The following is a 5,798-nucleotide window of genomic DNA, read 5'->3' on the forward strand; positions in this document are numbered from 1 at the left end:
ATGTCTTTACCCTTACACACACTGCCCACCCTGCCAGGAACTGTCAGCCCGGGCTGCAGGGTAAGGCTGTGTTTGTTGGTGATCCCCGTGACTATGAGCCCTGGCGCCTCTGGGGTGTGCCCCACCGCTTGCATCTGTGCCACTGACGTCGTTAGTTGCACTAACAAAAACCTATCCAAGGTGCCTAGGAACCTTTTCAGACTGATTAAGAGACTGGATCTGAGTTATAAGAGAATTGGGCTTCTGGATTCTGAGTGGATTCCAGTATCGTTTGTGAAGCTGAACACCCTCATTATTCGTCATAATAACATCACTAGCATTTTCACGGGCAGTTTTTCAACAACTCCAAATTTGGAATGTCTGGACTTACCATCCAATAAGCTGAAGACAGTGAAAAATGCAGTGTTCCAAGAGTTAAAGGTTCTGGAAGTGCTCCTACTTTACAACAATCATATTTCCTATCTTGATCATTCGGCATTTGGAGGGCTCCCCCAATTGCAAAAGCTCTACTTAAGTGGTAACTTTCTCACGCAGTTTCCTATGGATTTGTACGTTGGAAGATTCAAGCGGGCAGAACTGATGTTTTTAGATGTTTCTTATGACCGGATTTCTTCCATCCCAATGAACCATGTAGATTTAGTGCCAGGAAAACAGCTGAGAGGCATCTACCTTCATGAAAACCCATTTATCTGTGACTGTTCCCTGTACTCATTGCTGGTTTTTTGGTATCACAGGCACTTTAGCTCAGCAATAAATTTTAAGAATGATTACACCTGTTGCCTGTGATCTGACTCTAAGCACTCGCATCGGGTGCTTCTGCTCCAGGTTAGCTTTAGGAATTGCTCAGAAAGCATCATCAATGGTTCCTTCCATGCACTTGGCTTTATTCATGAGGCTCAGGTCGGGGAAAGACTGATTGTTCAGGACTTCAGCGCCTGTGGCTCAAGTGGCTAAGGCACCAGCCACATACACCTCAGGAGGCGGGTTCGAATCCAGCCCCGCTGGCCAAAAACAACAATGACAGCTACAACCAAAAAAAAAATAGCTGGGTGCTGTGGCGGGCACCTGTGGTCCCAGGTACTTAGGAGGCTGAGGCAGAAAGACTCGCTTGAGCCCAGGAGTTGGAGGTTGCTGTGAGCTGTGATGCCATAGCACTCTACCCAGGGGGATAGCTTGAGGCTGTGTCTCAAAAAAAAGACTGTTCACCATGACAGCAAGACTGGTAATGCAAATACCGATTTCATCTGAGTGGGTCCAGATAACAAACTGCTGGAGCCAGATAAAGAAAAGGAAAACTTTCACAAATTTCACAATGGAAGTCTGGTTATAGAGAGCCCACGTTTTGAGGATGTGGAGTGTATTCTTGTATTGCAATGAATAGGCAATGCCTGTTAAGTGAAACTGTGGATGTCACAATAAACGTGAGCAATTCACTGTAAGCAGATCCCATGCTCATGAGGCATTTAACACAGCTTTCACCACTCTTGCCGCCTGGGTACCCAGTATCATTTTAGTACTTTTGTACCTCTATCTGACTCCATGTCCCTACAAGTGTAAAACCAAGCAACAGAAAAATATGCTAAACCAAAGCAATGCCCATTCATCCATTCTCAGTCCCAACCCTGCTACTGATGCTTCTGCTGATGAACGAAGGCAGGTGCAGGTAAAAGAGTGGTGGTTTTGGAACCCCTGGAGGATACTGCAACGGGGCAGAATGGGAAAGTCAGGCTCTTTCCCAGCGAGACAGTTATAGCTGAGGGCATCTTAAAGTCCACGAGGGGGAAATCCAGCTCAGATTCAGGCAATTCAGTGTTTTCTGACACACCCTTTGTGGCGTCCACCTAATTTTGTGCCTGTATTTGTATGATGCCATAATTTAATCTCTTCATATTTAATTTTGTGTGTGGTCAACAAAATAAACAGCAGGACAGAAATGGTGTCGTTTTGGTTTTGAAATAGATCCAGATGGTCTCTTCAAATGGTTGATAGGAAATGAGATAAAGCACTTTGGTTCCTAAATGGGCCAGAGAAAGATAGGGTTGTTTCCCGAAGTTTATGTTCTAAATAACAATATCTTAGTCTTTAGCACCATTGACTGTTTCAAGGCTGGCCCAGAGGTGATATGACTGACATTGTTCCTTTATTGCAAAGTCTCAAGAGAAAAAATAAACTTCATATATTAGTGTTCTTTAAAAACAGACTTTGCTAATTTCTTAGGACCAAAGTTGAGTCACTTGAAAGAAAAGCATGCAGTGGCCTATTTCATTTTTAAAAGATATTGAAGGAAGAATCCATATAAAATTGGATTGGGGAATTATTCACCCCAAACCACTATTTTGGACCAGAGTAAACAGACTATACTAATAAAATTTACTGGATAATGCCACGTCCTATATATTGTTAGATAAATAGTTCAAGGAAACTACACTAGTTCACCCATCTTTCCACTCTGTATCCTTGTACAAAAGATATCATTGAAAGTTTAAAGACATCACTCTTTGTTGCCATAAATTTGTGGGTGTCAATACCCAAATGTCTGAGTAGTTTCTTAAATCTTTGTTCTAGCAGGCTCATGTTTGTTCAAGTGATTTTGTGTGTAAATCTTTTTATTTTTATTTTTTTGAGACAGAGCCTCAAGCTGTCTCCCTTGGTAGAGTGCCGTGGCATAGCTCACAGCAACCTCCAACTCCGGGGTCAAGCGAGTCTCCTGCCACCGCCTCCCAAGTAGCTGGGACCACAGGCGCCCGCCACAATGCCTGGCTATTTTTTTTTTTTTGGTTGCAGCCATCATTGTTGTTTGGCCCGCCGGGCTGGATTCGAACCCACCACCTTAGGTGTGTGTATGTGGCTGGCACCTTAGCCACTTGAGCCACAGGCACCAAGCCTGTGTGTAAATCTTAAATTATGTGAACTATTAAATAGACCTTACTGTATTGTGCTTTGGACATTTAAATTAATGTAAATATATGTAATCTGTGGGGGGAAAAAAGACTAAAACTGGACCTGCCCCTCTCACCACTTAAAAAATTTGATTCAAGATGGATGAAATATTTAAATCTAAGGCTTGAAACAATAAAAGTCCTTGAAGGAAGTGTCAGGAAAACACTTGAAGACATCAGCCTAGGGAAAGATTTTATAAAGAAGACTTCCATGGCAATTGCAACAACAACAAAAATAAACAAATGGGACTTATTTAAACTGAAAAGCTTCTGTACAGCAAAGGAAACAACAACCAAAGAAAACAGACAATGTTCAGAATGGATTAAGATATTTATTTGCATATTATGAATTGAACAAAAGCTTGATACCTACGTTCTGTAGAAAACTCAAATTAATCAACAAAAAGAACCAACAATTCCATCTATCACTGAGCAAGAGACATGAATAGAACCTTCTCTAAAGAAGACAGATGATTTGCTAACAAACATGAAAAAATGCTCATCTTCCCTAATCTTTGGAGAAATGCAAGTCAAAACTACCCTGAAATATCACCTAACCCCATTGAGAATGGCCCACATCACAATGTCTCAAAGTTAAAGATGCTGGCATGGATGTGCAGAGAAGGGAACACTTTCACACTGCTGGTGGGACTGCAAACTAATACAACCTTTTTGAAAGGGAGTATGGGAATCCTCAAAGAACTCAAATTAGACCTCCCATTTGATCCTGCAATGCCATTACTAGGCATCTACCCAGAAGAACAAAAATCCTTTTATCATAAGGACATTTGCACTAGACTGTTTATCACAGCTCAATTTACAATCACCAAAATGTGGAAATAGCCTAAATGCCCACCAGTCCAGGAATGGACTAACAAGCTGTGGTGTATGTATACCATGGAATACTATTCAGCCACTAAAAAAGATGGAGACTTTACATCTTTTGTATTAACCTGGATGGAGGTGGAACACATTCTTCTTAGTAAAGCATCACAAGAATGGAGAAGCAAGAATCCAATGTACTGAATTCTAATATGAAGGCAGTAGATGAGCTAATACAAGGAGTGGAGTAAGGGACTGAGTAAGTAGGGAAAGGGGAGGAGGTTGGGGGTCACAGTGTATAGCACTCCTCTTGGAGGCAGGACACAATTATAAGAAGGACTTTATCTACCAAATGCAATCATGTAACCTAATTCTTTGTGTGCTCAATGAATCCCAAACAATAAATAATAATAATAACAATAAATAAAAACAACAAAAAATAAATAAAAAATAAAAAAATACTGAGACAAAATATAATCAAACTGCTAAAACTTAAAATTTTGAAAGCAGTGAGAAAAGCAACTTGACATATATAAGTGAAGCTCCATGAGATTATAACTGGATTTATTTTTAGCAATAAAATGAAGAAGAAATACTCTCCCAGACAAACAAAAGCTGAAGATCTTCATCACAGCTAGGCCTACATTACAGAAATGGTAGAAGTTCTTCAAGTTAAAATCAAATGTCAGTAAGCAATAACACAATAGCATAAGAAAGTAAGAAACTGACTGGTAACAATAAACTGACGTGGCCTGGCACAGTGGCTCATGCCTGTAATCTGAGCACTCTGGGAGGTCAAGGTAGGAAGATCATTTGGGGTCAGGATCTTGAGACTAGCCTTATTAAGAATGAGACCCCATCTCTACCAAAAATAGAAAATATTAGCAGGGCACAGTGGTGCACCTGTAGGCCCAGCCACTCAGGAGGCCATTGCAAAATGGGTCTATAGGCTTGAGAGAGGGCTTGAACCCAGTAGTTTGAGGTTGAAGTGAGTGATGATAACACTATTGTACTCTACCCATGGGAGAGAATGATACCCTATATTAATTTTTTTAAGAGAAACATATAGATGAATACACATTGCTGCATACTATCATAAATCTAGCATAAAAGTTAAAGGACAGGCTTGATGCCTGTAGCACAGTGGTTATGGTGCCAGCCACATGCACCAAGTCTGGTAGGTTTGAGCCCAGCCTGGGCCAGCTAAACAAAAATGAAAACTGCAACAAAAGATTATCCAGGCATTGTGGCAGGTGCCCATAGTCCCAGCTACTTGGGAGGCTGAGGCAAGAGAATCACTTAAGCCCTAAAGATTGAGGTTGCTGGGAACTGTGATGCCACAGCACTCTACCGAGGGTGACATACTAAGACTCTGTCTCAAAAAAAAAACAAAGTTAAAGGACAAAAATACTAAAAATACAACTACAAATATATTTAAAGATACACAATATGAATATATATGAAGTATGAAAACAGCAACATAAAGTGTGGAGGTTTTGTATTGATTAAACTTCTGATTATCAGACTAAAATTGACAGTTATAACTATAAAATATTATGTATGACCTCCCCAAAAAAAACACCCACAGAAAACCTCTAGGAGTTATACAAGAAAAAGAAAGCAATCAACACACATCAAAAAAAAAAAAAAAAAGGAAAGGGGTATTGGAGAGATGTCAGTCAAAGGATACAAAATTTTAGTTAGATAGAAGTAAGTTCAAGAGATCTATTGTATAACATGGTCAGTATAGTTAATAATATGTTGTATTTTGGAAAAAAACTAACAGAGTAGATTTTAAGTATTCTTACCATAAAGAGGATAACTTTGTAAGGTGATACATATGTAAGTTATTTATATTTTGCCATTCCCAAATGTACATATACATTTTAAAATACATTACAAGACATACATACAATTTTATCTGTCAACTTAAAAAATTTAAAGAGGGATTCTGGGAAGATGGCCGACTGGTAGCAACCCTGGTCAGAGGCTCCTGAACAAAGGAAGAAAAACTGGTTGGAATCAGAATCTATGAAG

The 5,798-nt window shown here is 39.8% G+C and overlaps 1 pseudogene; it reads left to right on the forward strand.

Annotated features, from left to right (window-relative positions):
* LOC100948968 lies at positions 1-1,845 on the forward strand (annotated as a pseudogene).
* Positions 1,846-5,798: the final 3,953 nt, after the last annotated feature.

The sequence above is a fragment of the Otolemur garnettii genome, unplaced genomic scaffold (assembly GCF_000181295.1).
Source record: "Otolemur garnettii isolate 467f Iridium unplaced genomic scaffold, OtoGar3 scaffold00145, whole genome shotgun sequence".
In the NCBI taxonomy this organism is placed as follows: Eukaryota; Metazoa; Chordata; class Mammalia; order Primates; family Galagidae; genus Otolemur; species Otolemur garnettii.